The sequence below is a fragment of the Triticum dicoccoides genome, chromosome 3B (assembly GCF_002162155.2).
Source record: "Triticum dicoccoides isolate Atlit2015 ecotype Zavitan chromosome 3B, WEW_v2.0, whole genome shotgun sequence".
NCBI lineage: Eukaryota > Viridiplantae > Streptophyta > Magnoliopsida > Poales > Poaceae > Triticum > Triticum dicoccoides.
The window spans coordinates 527,230,165-527,244,512 of NC_041385.1; the positions used below are offsets into that span (position 1 = coordinate 527,230,165).

At 49.3% G+C, this 14,348-nt stretch overlaps 1 pseudogene; it reads left to right on the forward strand.

The window, feature by feature from the left end:
- The first annotated feature begins 8,722 nt into the window (after nt 1-8,722).
- LOC119279625 lies at nt 8,723-10,886 on the forward strand (annotated as a pseudogene).
- Nucleotides 10,887-14,348: the final 3,462 nt, after the last annotated feature.

Sequence of the window (14,348 nt, forward strand, 5' to 3'; positions counted from 1 at the left end):
GCTATTGCTTTCTTCATGTCAAATACATATTCCTTCGACTATGAAGTTATGCAACTCCAGGATACTGGAGGAATGCCTTTTGTGCTATCAAACATCACAATGTAACTAGGTGATTATAAAGATGCTCTACATGTATCTCTGAAGGTGTTTGTCGAGTTGGCATAGATCAAGATTAGGATTTGTCACTCCGAGTATCGAAGAGGTATCTCTAGGCCCTCTCGGTAATACACATCATAAGAAGCCTTGCAAGCAAAGTGACTAATGAGTTAGTTACAGGATGATGTATTACGGAACGAGTAAAGAGACTTGCCGGTAACGATATTGAACTAGGTATGAAGATACCGACAATCGAATCTCAGGCAAGTAACATACCGATGGACAAAGGGAATAGCGTATGTTGTCATAATGGTTCGACCAATAAAGATCTTCGTAGAATATGTAGTAGACAATATGAGAGGAAGATATGGGCCATATGGGACATGAGAGGGGAGCACACCAGCCCACAAGGAGTGGCTCCCCTCCCCTATGGCAGGAGGCCGAATTGGAGAAGGAGAAGAGGGGCTTCGGCCCCCCTTCCTTCTCTTCTTCCCTCTTCCCTTTTTCTTCCAGCAATTATGGCAGGGGGGAGGCCGAATTGGGGAAGACCCCAAGTAGGATTCGACCTACTTGGGGCGCACCCCTTGGCTGCTCCTCCCTCCCTCCACCTATATATATGTGAGGGGGGCGCCTAACACAAGACACATCAATTCTTAGCCGTGTGCGGCGCCCCCCTCCACCGTTTACTCCCATGATCATATCTTCGTAGTGCTTAGGGGAAGCCCTGTGCGGATCACTTCACCATCACCGTCACCACGCCGTCGTGCTGACGGAACTCATCTACTGCCTTGACATCTTGCTGGATCAAGAAGGCAAGGGACGTCACCGAGCTGAATGTGTGCAGAACTCGGAGGTGTCGTACGTTTGTTACTCGATCAGTGGATCACGAAGAAAGTTTGACTACATCAACCTCGTTGTGAAACACTTCCGCTTACGGTCTACGAGGGTATGTAGATACACTCTTCCCCTCATTGCTATGCATCTCCTAGATAGATCTTGCGTGAGCGTAGGATTTTTTTGAATTACATGCTACGTTTTCCCAACAAAATGTACAATGTTTTTACCACAGCATGTTGGTGCCATGTCATAACACCATGCCAAGTTTCACGATTTTTAGGTGAGTTTTGGACTTACATGAATTTTAAAACCAAGTTTCGCAATGTTTGAAATTCATTCCCATTTCTTGCATGTGACCTAAACATTCACCCAAGGACACATATATGATTTTTTAACCCGGTTTGGTGCACTAGGGCATGTGCATGTAGTTCAAATTTGAATTGTACATATTAAATGCCTAGAAACTCAAATAATGTATAAAAGGCATAACGAACCCTGAATCATTCCAAATTGTAACACAACACTCCTATAGTTTCATGTTGCCTCTATAAAATAAATCAAGGCGGGAAGAGGCGGCGTATGTTGTTTCGCACACAGAGGTGAAACTTTCCCTCTCGGGACCATGAGGATTTTTGAGAGAAGCTACGATTTATGAGAAGTTTATACCAAAACTTATCCCAAATTGGACAATTTTTTTACAATAGTATGTTGGTGCCATGTCATAACACCATGCCAGGTTTCATGATTTTCAAGCGTGTTTTGGATTTGCTTGAATTTTAAAACCAAGTTTCTCAATGTTTACGGCCAAGCCACGACGCCCACATGTTTGAAATTAATTCTGATTTCTTGCATGGCACATAAACATTCACCCAAGTACACATATATAATTTTTAACCCATTTTGGTGCACTGGAGCATGTGTCTGTAGTTCAAATTTGAATTATGCACATAAAATGCCTAGAAATTCAATTAATGTACAAAAAAAGGCCAAACAAACCTGGAATAATTCCAAGTTTTAACACGACACTCCTATAGTTGCATGTTCACTGCAGATAAATGGTCTAGCAATTCAAACAATGTCTTGTCCCATCGTAAGCCCATTTTGTCTTTCAAATCAGAATGAAAAAAATCAACTCTACCACAAACAGTTTATTAGAAAGAATCGTGTGCGATGGAGTATAAAATATATTGGGGCACCCTCATGTATGGCTTACGCCGGGAGCTTTGTCGGCTACATTCCATAGCCCGCTCGTCAACCCCACTTGTGCGCCAGTTTTACGCTGCATCGAGCGAAAAATTTTGGCAACCGCGGAAATATCTAGCTCCCCACCCTCTCTTGCCGACCAAAAGCCATATTTGAGTTATTTCCTCCTTCCTTTCCAAAATTCAAACATTCACTGCTTGCTTGCAGTGGCACCTCCTCGCCGGCGAGGCTCCTTCCTGTTTGTGCGGCCTCATCGATATAGTAAGGTAATCCACACCCCACACCCATCCTCCTCATCCTTCTCCATCCCACATGCCCCGACCATCGACGTGACACCTTCCACCCAAATCACTGCCTCATCCTCCAAATAAGCACCACCCGTAGCCATGTTGCACGCAGTATAGCCAAGAGCTCAATGAGAATCTGGCAACGGAGAAGCAAATCGCGGCCGCACGCGCAGATGAGGTTGCGATTGCTTCCATGCGTGCTGACCGCCAGTTCTTGGAGGAGCACCTTGGTACGTCCATTTTGCATCATGTTTTCCTACTGTTATTTATAGTATTTTTATTCATTATAACACTTTATGGAGTACTAATGCCTTTTCTCTCATAATATGCAAGGTTTACACAAAGAGGGAGAATGCCGACAGCTGGAATTCTGGACCTGAAAAAGCTATGCCAGAGATACCTATTCTGCAGATCTCCAAATGAGCTGAAAATTCACGGATAATTATTTTTGAATATATAAAAAATACTAGAATAAACAACTACCGAAGGGGGTCACCTAGACGCCCACAAGGCACCAGGGCGCACCTCCCTCCTCTGGCGCGCCCTAGTGGGTAGTGGGGGCGTTGGTCCACCTCTGGTGCCCATCTTCTGGTACATAAGGTCTTTTGACCTAGAAAAAATAAAGAGAGGACTTTCGGGATGGAGCGCCGCCATCTCAAGGCGGAACTTGGGTAGGAGCACTTTTGCCCTCCGGCGGAGTGATTCCGTTGGGGAACTTCCCTTCGGGAGGGGGAAATCAAAGGCATCGTCATCACCAACAACCCTCTCATCTTTGGGAGGCCAATCTTCATCAACATCTTCAACAACACCATCTCATCTCAAACCCTAGTTCATCTCTTGTTTTCAATCTTTGTATCAAAACATCAGATTGGTACCTGTGATAGTAGTGTTGATTACATCTTGTAGTTGATGCTAGCCGGTTTATTTGGTGGTTGATTATATGTTCAGATCCACTAGGATATTTAGTACTCCTCTGATCTTGGCATGACTATTATTTGTGAGTAGTTACCCTTGTTCTTGAGGCCACGGAAGAAGTCACGTTGCAAGTAGTCATGTGAATTTGATATTTGTTTGATATTTTTGATGGTATGTATGTTGTGATTCCCTTAGTGGTGTTATGTTAACATCGACTACATGACACTTCATCATCTTTGGGCCTAAGGGAATGCATTGTGGAGTAGTTATTAGATGATGGGTTGCTAGAGTGACAAAATCTTAAACCCTAGTTTATGCGCTATTTCCTAAGGGACTGATTGGGAACAATGTGTTTAATGCTATGGTTAGATTTTATCTTAATTCTTCTTTCGTAGCTGTGGATGCTTGCGAGTGGGTTAATCATAAGTGGGAGGCTTGTTCAAGTAAGAACAACACCCAAGCACCAGTCCACCCACATACTATATTATCAAAGTAGCAACGCGATCAAACCAACATGATGAAAGTGACTAGATGAAATTCCCGTGTGTCCTCGAGAACACTTTGCTTATTGTAAGAGACTGTTCCGACCTGTTTTTTGTTGTAAAAAGATTGGGCTACCTTGTTGCACTTTTGTTAAAGTTACTATTACTTGCTCATTACAAATTATCTTGCTATCAAACTACTTGTTACCGACAATTTCAGTGCTTGCAGAAAATACCTTGTTGAAAACTGCTTATCATTTCCTTCTGCTCCTCGTTGGGTTCGACACTCTTACTTATCGAAAGGACTACGATTGATCCCCTATACTTGTGGGCCATCACACCTCATCGTCAAGGCCGTTGTCAACGCCTCGTGCACCAACATCGCCACGCGGTTGGCTGCTTTAAACGACAGTTTGTGGTGTCTTCTCGAGGCCACCGTCGGTGCCTTCTAGTGAATTGTCCTCTGTAATGTTAATATGCAATCTGATCTTCTGAAATGTTATGTTCGGTTAACAGTATGGTTCAACAATTGCTATATTTCCTAGTAGTTCTTAAGCATGCTTGGTTTGGTTCACTATATGATCTTCTAGTATATGTTCTATTCTGCAATGTGGTGCTCAGTTAACTACTTGGTTCATTTGTTGTGTTGTCCAGTTAACTGTTTGGTTCAATTCTGCAATGTGATGTTCATTTGTTGTGGGTACAATTTTGTATTGTTATGCACGTGAGAAATAAATCGAATTTGCATGCACTAAATACATGAGAAACATATACAATTGCTATATTTCCGAGTTGTTTAGCATGCTTTGTTTGGTTAACTGGTTTTCCATGTGACTCGAATTAATCCGTTGGATCTACAATTTGTATATTTTTCATTAACATATTCTACTGATATACAGTATCTCTCACTTAATCTGATCAATATCTGCTTTATATGTGTTGTTGGGTAACAATGGGAGGCACCGATGAGGTTTACCATTGAGGTTTGCACATGCATGATGCTACGGCTAACAACACATTATTGTGCAATTGCAAAAACCATTCTAATATTTAGGTTTTTAACAATTTGGTCTTGCACATGTAGGTCCTGTTGTCAGAGGTTTAGACCCACTGTTTGAACCATTTTGCATATGGGGAAATGAGATGTCCATAAATATCAGTCAAGTTAAGAAACTCAGAAAGATTGTTAGGATAAAGAAACTAGCAACGAATAACAATAAGATCTTTGTTTGCACAATGAAGAAGACATCAGTCAACTATAGGATGGTACTAACTCTTATACCTTGTTTTCTTGTCCTTGGGCACCATTTCAAAATTTAGAATAGATATTTATGCATATCTTTGTTTTCATTCCTTTCCAAAATAGTTCATCAATGATTACCTCTCAGACCACCTGCATGGTCAAGAGGCAAGGAAGGTATTCATTCAACACCCATTGTACAATATTGAAGTCTTCCTCAAGAGGACAAAGGTTGGGCGGACAATTATCCACAACCACTGGTCTAAAGTTGCAAGGACATTCAACATCACTGAAGGCTCAATATTCGCCTTCTGCTTCAGCAGTTTTCTAGATGAGATTTGTCTGTCTACGTGTATGATTCTACTTTCCTGTTGAACCATGGAAACTAGGTTCGGTTTGATCTCATATTCCGTAGCTGCAACATCAGGTTGTGCTATTGGTTCACACATGAAATTGTTGCTAGGAGTAGGAAAACTCCCAAGATTACAAGCCATAGTAACTTTTTGGTTTTTTCTACTGACAAGACTTGCAACAAAATAAGACTTACACTAAAAATGAGTAAGTAAGAACAAAAACTAAAAATTAACTTTAACAAAAACTCTAAACACAAAGACTAGGAATACTAAACTCCTCCCCGGCAATGGCGCCAGAAAAAGGGTTTGACATCTCCTTTTTATTGATCCGATGTTGGAAAAAGAAAGGGTATCTCGCACCTATTTCCCCAGTGGTGACCCTGGTATCGAACCCACGAGAGGAAGACTCCCTTGAAGTGATGGTCTCTAGCAAGCTTTTGCCAAAGTGTCAAATCCAGGTTTTGACTGGATCAACAAGCAAATTGTGATTTAAACATTTATAATAAAAAGAAGGTACATGGACGAGGTCTTAATGCTTACAACCATGTACTGGTGTTGGGATAAAAAATGGTATTAGTTTGTGCTCGGGAAATCACCCATCAAGAGGTGCTTGCTTCGTATCAGAATGGGGGATGTGTCGAAATTACATCTTGACCGGCACGAGTTCTGCATCAAGAATCAGTTGTCCTACTGAAGACCCTATCCGTCTCATGGGGTTGCCTCGATAATTAAGATAATAATATCAGACTAAAGCATTGGGCGTTTAATGACTACACCTCATGAATCCCCAAGGATATGATCCATGTTACCCAACTAAACCTTACTGTCACCAATGTTCGGTATAACGCTTCACAGTCCCCTTGCTCCTAGCCTCACCGGTGCTCATCGCCATGATCCTGGGTACGTGCAGGGATGAAGATCACGAACAAGACAAGAGATACTTCACAAAACAATTTTATTTCACACATATGAGACGTTGTGTCAAAGACTTCCATTGATCCCTTCACCAAATACCTGAAGTTGCAAGGCTCATGCCTCACCCCATACCTTATCGAACTACTCAGACATGGAGATCAGATCACTAGAAGAAAACACTGAAAAACATATTTTGGGATTGATTGATTGCAATATGTCTTACAATGAATGCTTTGTGCGATGCACGATTACAAGTATGAACTAGATGAGAGAACACTATGGTGGTGGAGATGGCTATGGAGGTGAAAATGGCGGCAGCTAGGGTTTATGGATGAAGATGATGATGAACAGGTGGTGACTGTGCTCGACGTTCCTCTTTATCTCCCTTCTGTTGACATTTCGACGGGGTCCCCTTTATAAAAGTTGCTCAGGTGGACGACCTACCTCGGTTTCCATGCAAAACGATCGCTCATACAAGCGCGTGCGGTCGCATGGAACGTCGTCTTTGGTTCCGGTGGTTTTCTGACGCCTCCTAGTGACTTGTTTCTTCTCCATTTTCCTTCATTTCCTTTCTCCCACGTGATCTCTTTCCTTTTTAGCTCATTTCCCGTGGAAAATACCAAAGAGAGGATTTGTGGAATCCTTTGCATTCATTAGTCATTAGTGGAAATATCACAGCGAATATCTCTCTTCTAATGAAATAATTTGGTTTAAACAAGGTTGAAATGAGTGTAAAAATATCACTCGTGAGCGGGCAGAGTGGTAGGAGTCGAGCAGCACTTCTTGCTTCGCCACGTCCACGTCCAGCACGATGGTGGTGCCAGCGTTGAGTTGCTCTTCCACGCGCTGGTGCTGTCGTGGAGGCTGAGGTTAGGCTTGGTCGGCCTACGCCTGCTGGAACTTGGCCTCCCGCTCCTCCCCATCATGTCCGGGTAATGGCCACGAGCCTCGCCAATGGCGCTGCCGGCATGCACCGGCGAGGAAGGTGGCGCCGGCTCGTCCTCCATTGGGGCGTCATTGGCCTCCGTTTGCCTGCTGACCTGCCAGTCGGCGGTAATGGTAGCCATCTCCTTCTTCTGCTCTGACGAAAGGGTGTCCTAGAGGGCTTTGGAGTGCGAGGCCATGGCGGGCGGGGTGTGGAGAGCAGAAAGGGACCGGAGGAGGATGAATGCAGCCCCGACCGGTGGTGTGATTAATGGTGGGCAGCAGACGGACGGACGGGTGGCGCCGGAGTAGGTTCCTCGGAAACCGCATATCGCTAATGTAGGATGACGAACCGACGGGGTGTCGTTTGAACACGGAGCAATCGTCTGCACCGGGAAGCGACCCGGGTGACGTGGTCGGCCGGCGCACAACTCCAATGCCGACAATAGTGAGAGATTGTGTCCGCTCTGGACGGGCATGAATTCGGCACTGGCGCTCTGGAGCGGCACTGACAGTTTCGGCGGGATGCACGCGCGGGCGAGTGAGGGGGGTTAATGGTGGACCAGGGCAGTCAGAAATGGACCTGGCAGCGGTTCGGGCGCCCGCAAAGGCCTTCTAGTTTGTCTCCTGTCTACAGGAAAAAATACATCTAGACCGTCAAGCGTATCGATACATGACCGCATTGGATGAGAAAACATGTCCGACGGGACGGTTGCAGCTGGTTTGAAAGTCAAACGTTGGAGACGCCCTAATAAAACAGGAAAACACAATCTAGTCAGGCTAGCTATGCAGAGCAATGCTACATCTACGGTAAAATAGCTACGGGATTAACATAATCAGCATCGTGGGGATTTGTGATTGGAGCTTGGGGGAGGAAGGGGCCCACCCCTGAAAATCAGGAGGAGAGAGAGTTTGTTCGGTAGTTTACGTAAAACATTACGTTAGCTTACGTCGATATAGGATTTAGCATCGGCGGGACGACTTGGTTTGTTTTGATTGGTTGAGTGATGCAACCCGCGTCGTGGCGTCCGGCCGACGCCTCCAACTGAGCCGAAATGAGAATCAGAGGCGATCCAGCCCACGGACTGGGTATTACCTTCATCAGTGTTTCGCTACGCAGCCGCGACAAACACCGTCGGTGTCTGCCCTGGTATTTGATTTCTTGTGATCGGAGGGCACTCAATCCATGCTTCATGTTCCCATCTAGCACGGCTGGGCACCTTGCTTACAGAAGCCCGAGTCGAGTCCAACACAGCAAATGTCCACTAGCAATTCTACAGGAAGGGGCACACAGATCATTACCTGTACACAGCGTACACGGATCATCTCCTGTATAACACTTCATACTGTATGTTGAGGTCAAATTAAACCAGCCTCAGTAGTCCAGCTCTATATATACAGCGTAGCTGTATGTTCAAGAGCCCACTCACAGATCATCTTCGATCTTCATTTTGTTCGACATCATCTATCATGCCTCTTCTTGTGGCGCTGCCCGTGCCCATCTCTGTTAGAGCTAGCACGGGTGCTCTTTCTAGTACCGGTGCCGCATCTCCTTCAGCAAATGCTGATGGCCTCCTGTTCGATGATCTTGTGCTCGGTGACGGTGAGGGAAGCAAGAATGAGACGGACGACGACCCTGCTGTGAAGTTGGAGTGGCTCAGGTCACAGATCATCGGCGCGGAAGCAGAGTTCGCGTCGCCGTTCGGGACTCGCCGCATCACGTACGCCGACCACACGGCGTCCGGCCGCTGCCTGCTCTTCGTCGAGGAGTTCGTGCAGCGGAACGTTCTCCCGTATTACGGTGCGCGCCATTAACAGCCTTTCCGCTAACTCTTTTTTCTAAGTTGTTTTTTTCCTCTGAATTCTAGCACTGCTTACAAGTCGGACAAATGGAAATTATGGAAGTAATGTGTACGTCTGTGTAGGCAACACGCACATGGTGGACAGCTACGTGGGCATGCACACGAGCAAGCTAGCCGGGGAGGCGGCGCGGTACGTGAAGCGCAGCCTGGGAGGCGGCCCACAGGACGTGCTGCTCTTCTGCGGCACGGGCTGCACCGCCGCCATCAAGCGCCTCCAGGAGGTGACCGGCATGGCCGTCCCTCCCACGCTGCGCTCCAGGGTGCTGGAGGTCCTGCCGCCGTCCGACCGGTGGGTGGTATTCGTCGGGCCGTACGAGCACCACTCCAACCTGCTCTCGTGGCGGGAGAGTCTCGCGGAGGTGGTCGAGATCAGGCTGCGGCAGGACGACGGCCTCGTCGACATGGCGGCCCTGGAGGAGGCGCTGGCAGCGCTCGGGCGCGCGGGGCGGCCCATGCTGGGCTCTTTCTCGGCGTGCAGCAACGTCACCGGGCTGCGCACCGACACGCGGGCCGTGGCGCGCCTGCTGCACCGGCACGGCGCCTTCGCCTGCTTCGACTTTGCATGCAGCGCACCCTACGTCGACATCGACATGAGGTCCGGGGAGCCGGATGGCGTACGACGCCGTCTTCCTGAGCGCGCACAAGTTCCTCGGCGGGCCCGGCAGCCCGGGCATCCTCGCGATGGCGTCGCGGCTCTACCGCCTCCGCCGCACCGCGCCGTCCACCAGCGGCGGGGGCACCGTGCTCTACGTCAGCGGCTTCGACCACGGAGACACGGTGTACTGCGAGGACACGGAGGAGCGCGAGGACGCGGGGACGCCGGCCATCATACAGAAGGTCCGAGCAGCGCTGGCGTTCAAGGTGAAGGAGTGGGTCGGGGCGGAGTGCATCGAGGAGGGCGAGCAGCGCATGCTCGCCCTCGCCCTCCGCCGGATCCGGACGGCTGCCAACCCCAACCTGTGGCTGCTGCTCGGCGGCGACCCCGGCACCACCGCAAGCCGGCTCCCGGTGCTCTCTTTCGTGGTGTACCCTCCGGTCGTCGACGAGAACAAGGAGGCGGGGCCGGCGAGGCCGCACTTGCACTGCCGGTTCGTGACGAAGCTACTGAACGATCTGTTCGGCGTGCAGGCTCGCGGGGGCTGCGCCTGCGCAGGGCCTTACGGCCACCGGCTGCTCGGCATCACCCCGGCGCGAGCCAAAGCCATTAAATCCGCCGTCGAGATGGTAACCGAAACTAAACAGTTTCGAACTTCATAATCCTCTGCACTCACTATTTGTCGATGATGGATTCTGTTCTGATCGATCGATCCATGCAGGGCTATCACGGTGTGCGGCCAGGGTGGACGCGTGTCAGCCTGGCGTACTACACGTCGGCGCGCGAGGCGGAGTTCGTGCTGGAGGCCATAGACTTCGTTGCCAGTTTCGGCCACCGGTTTCTGCCGCTCTACACCTTCGACTGGAAATCCGGGGACTGGCTGTACAACCGCACCTGCGGCCGCGTCCGGCCAGACAACCGGCCGGTCGCCGATACTACCATAACTAGTGCTGCTGCTCTTGAGTCACACAGTGGAGAAGTCAAAGCAGAGCACGATTACCAGAGCTACATGGCGTTTGCACGGAACCTGGCCGAGTCCCTGCTCAACACTGGCCTGGATGACACTCCGGCTAGGGGCATTCCCAAAGCCATTGACCAACAGTTGGTTTACTTTATGACGTGACTTGAGTCGCCGCAGAGTTCGACCCTTGGGTCTTTTGGGTTTTTTTCCCCCGGTATAAAAGATGATGCAGAACTAGAATATACGTATATTTGTCAACTCATGTCATATATAGTACAACAGTGTAAAGATCATCGAAGATAGATTCATAGATAGTACATATTTCCAAAGCGTGACGCCGGGTCTGCGCTTTCTTTCTTCCAGGAGAAGAAAAGAAAGGCAATCTCGCCTCCTGCCGCTAGGGCTTCTTCTTCCGCGGCCATCTTCCGGCGGCTCCCCTCCGCTGACGGCCTCGGTCGTCGGTGGTGAGGGGGGTCGCCGGATCCACGCGTGTGGATTGTTTTAGGCAGTAGTTTCTTAGGATTTTGGCTTGTTCATTGTCATTGGCTTCGGCAATGGTGATGGCGACACCGACTAATAAATCTTTAGATCCTTCCCCAACGAGGCGATCCGTTTTTGGGGTGGATTTGAAAACCAGACTGTTCAAGCAAGGATGGTGCGACGGCGGCGGCTGTCGGCGTTCTGGGAACGGGGGTCCCCAGACTTGCCTGCCTACGGCCTGCAGCGTGGCTCAGTCGATGGCCCAGTACGGCCCGTCTTCATCAGCAAACACTCAAGACCCTCGCGAGGGGCCAAGCCTCGCAGGGCGGACGACGCAAGGCCTCCTCAGGGGCGGCCTCACCAGGCCGGCTCGCGAGGAGGCGGAGAGATCAAGGCGAGGGGTACCTCGCGAGGTGCTCATGACGCAAGTCATGACGATCAAGACCAGGCGGGCGCCAGCTTGTGCAGTGTCCTCGTTTCCTCTTTGGTGCAAAGGGGCAAGCGCAGGCGCGGAGTACCGAGGCATCAGGCAAAGGTTTCCATATCGGTGCAACGAGACCAAGACCAGTAGGACGACAGGACGGAGGTCCCAGTGGAGCCCAAGACGACGTCATCACCAGTGCCTTTGGCTGTCGAATACAACCTTTAGTCAGGATAGCTTGTACTAGCTGTCCCCTTTTAAAATGGCCGTTGTTGGCTCCCTTCCCGCTCAATATTTGGGAAGAGGACCAGGGCCTCTATAAATAGGGCTAGCTACAACAGTAGTGGGAAGGGAAGATCTCATCTCATCTAGAGCGAAGTTAAGCTGATCCGAACCTAGCTCATCCACACCACCACAAGAACACCTCTCGCGAGGCTTTTCTTCCCCTGTACTGTTCATCACCATCCCAAGAGGCAATCCACCACACCACACACTGGATTAGGGTATTACACCACAACGATGGCCCGAACCAGTATAAACCTCGTGTCTCTTGTGTTGTTCATCGTGCTAGCTTAGAATGGCGGCAAGGTTGTGGGCGTGTTTTGGTAGGGAGAAGATCTTCGTGCGCACCCCAGGGTTCGAACCTTAAGGGTTTTGCCGGAACCCGATATCCGACATTTGGCGCGCCAGGTAGGGGTGCGCCGAAATCTTCTTTCCGCCGATCTGTGCTCCACCGCTTCGTCGCATCCATGTTTGGCGACCCGACGACCAACGCCGACCGCTGGGCGTTATGACCAGCCCATGCCGCGCCACCTGCCCAAGGTGTGTTGGGGAACGTTGTAGAAAATTAAAAAATTTCCTACGGTTTCACCAGGATCCATCTATGAGTTCATCTAAGCAACGAGTGATAGGAGAGAGATTGCATCTACATACCACTTGTAGATCGCGTGCGGAAGCGTTCAAGAGAACGGTGATGATGGAGTCGTACTCGTCGTGATCCAAATCACCGATAACCAAGTGCCGAAGGACAGCACCTCCGCGTTCAACACACGTACGGAGCGGACGACGTCTCCTCCTTCTTGATCCAGCAAGGGGGGAAGGAGAGGTTGATGAAGATCCAGCAGCACAACGGCGTGGTGGTGGATGCAGCAGGACTCCGGCAGGGCTTCGCCAAGCTGCTGCGGGAGGAGGAAGACGTGTAGCAGGGGAGGGAGGCGCCAAGACATAGGGGTGCGGCTGCCCTCCTTTATATAGGCCCCCAGGGGGGGCGCCGGCCCTGGGAGATCCCATCTCCCAAGGAGGGCGGCGGCCAGGGGGGTGGAGTGCCCCCCAAGGCAAGTGGGGCGCGCCCCCCACCTAGGGTTTCCAACCCTAGGCGCAGGGGGCCCAGGGGGGGCGCACCAGCCCACTAGGGGCTGGTTCCCCTCCCACTTCAGCCCACGGGGCCCTCCGGGATAGGTGGCCCCACCCGGTGGACCCCTAGGACCCTTCCGGTGGTCCCGGTACAATACCGGGTGACCCCGAAACTTTCCTGATGGCCGAAACAACACTTCCTATATATAATTCTTTACCTCCGGACCATTCTGGAACTCCTCGTGACGTCCGGGATCTCATTCGGGACTCCGAACAACATTCGGTTTGCTGCATACTCATATTCAAACAACCCTAGCATCACCGAACCTTAAGTGTGTAGACTCTACGGGTTTGGGAGACATGCAGACATGACTGAGACGGCTCTTCGGTCAATAACCAATAGCGGGATCTGGATACCCATGTTGGATCCCACATACTCCTCGATGATCTCATCGGATGAACCACGATGTCGAGGATTCAAGCAACCCCGTATACAATTCTCTTTGTCAGACGGTATGTTACTTGCCCGAGATTCGATCGTCGGTATCCCAATACCTCGATCAATCTCGTTACCAGCAAGTCACTTTGCTCGTACCGTAATGCATGATCCCGTGACCAGACACTTGGTCACTTTGAGCTCATTATGATGATGCACTACCGAGTGGGCCCAGTGATACCTCTCCGTTATACGGAGTGACAAATCCCAGTCTTGATCCGTGTCAACCCAACAGACACTTTCGGAGATACCTGTAGTGCACCTTTATAGTCACCCAGTTACGTTGTGACGTTTGGTATACCCAAAGCACTCCTACGGTATCCGGGAGTTACACGATCTCATGGTCTAAGGAAGAGATACTTGACATTGGAAAAGCTCTAGCAAAACGAACTACACGATCTTGTGCTATGCTTAGGATTGGGTCTTGTCCATCACATCATTCTCCTAATGATGTGATCCCGTTGTCAATGACATCCAATGTCCATAGTCAGGAAACCATGACTATCTGTTGATCAACGAGCTAGTCAACTAGAGGCTCACTAGGGACATGTTGTGGTCTAAGTATTCACACGTGTATTACGATTTCCGGATAATACAATTATAGCATGAATAAAAGACAATTATCATGAACAAAGAAATATAATAATAATCCTTTTATTATTGCCTCTAGGGCATATTTCCAACAGTCTCCCACTTGCACTAGAGTCAATAATCTAGTTACATTATGATGAATCGAACACCCATAGAGTTTTGGTGTTGATCATGTTTTGCTCGCGGAAGAGGTTTAGTCAACGGATCTGCGACATTCAGATCTGTATGTACTTTGCAAATATCTATGTCTCCATCTTGAACATTTTCATGGATGGAGTTGAAATGACGCTTGATGTGCCTGGTCTTCTTGTGAAACCTGGGCTCCTTGGCAAGGGCA